This window comes from Triticum dicoccoides, chromosome 4A (assembly GCF_002162155.2).
Source record: "Triticum dicoccoides isolate Atlit2015 ecotype Zavitan chromosome 4A, WEW_v2.0, whole genome shotgun sequence".
In the NCBI taxonomy this organism is placed as follows: domain Eukaryota; kingdom Viridiplantae; phylum Streptophyta; class Magnoliopsida; order Poales; family Poaceae; genus Triticum; species Triticum dicoccoides.
In genome coordinates, this window is record NC_041386.1 from 593546462 (window position 1) to 593546682 (window position 221).

Sequence of the window (221 nt, forward strand, 5' to 3'; positions counted from 1 at the left end):
CTAGATTGGATCGGGAGGGGGGAGAGGGAGTGGCGTCGTGGGGGGAGTGGGGCGAATGGGTGGACCGGCTAGGGTTTCTCCCCTGGTGGGGGGCTATGGAGGGGAGGGGGTGGGCCGGCTGGGCCTGGGGGTTGGCCTAGTTGGGCCACGGCCCAGAGGAGGGGGGGGGCTTCTACTTTGTTTTAGTTTAGCTACAGTTTTCTATTTTCGTATTTTCTTTT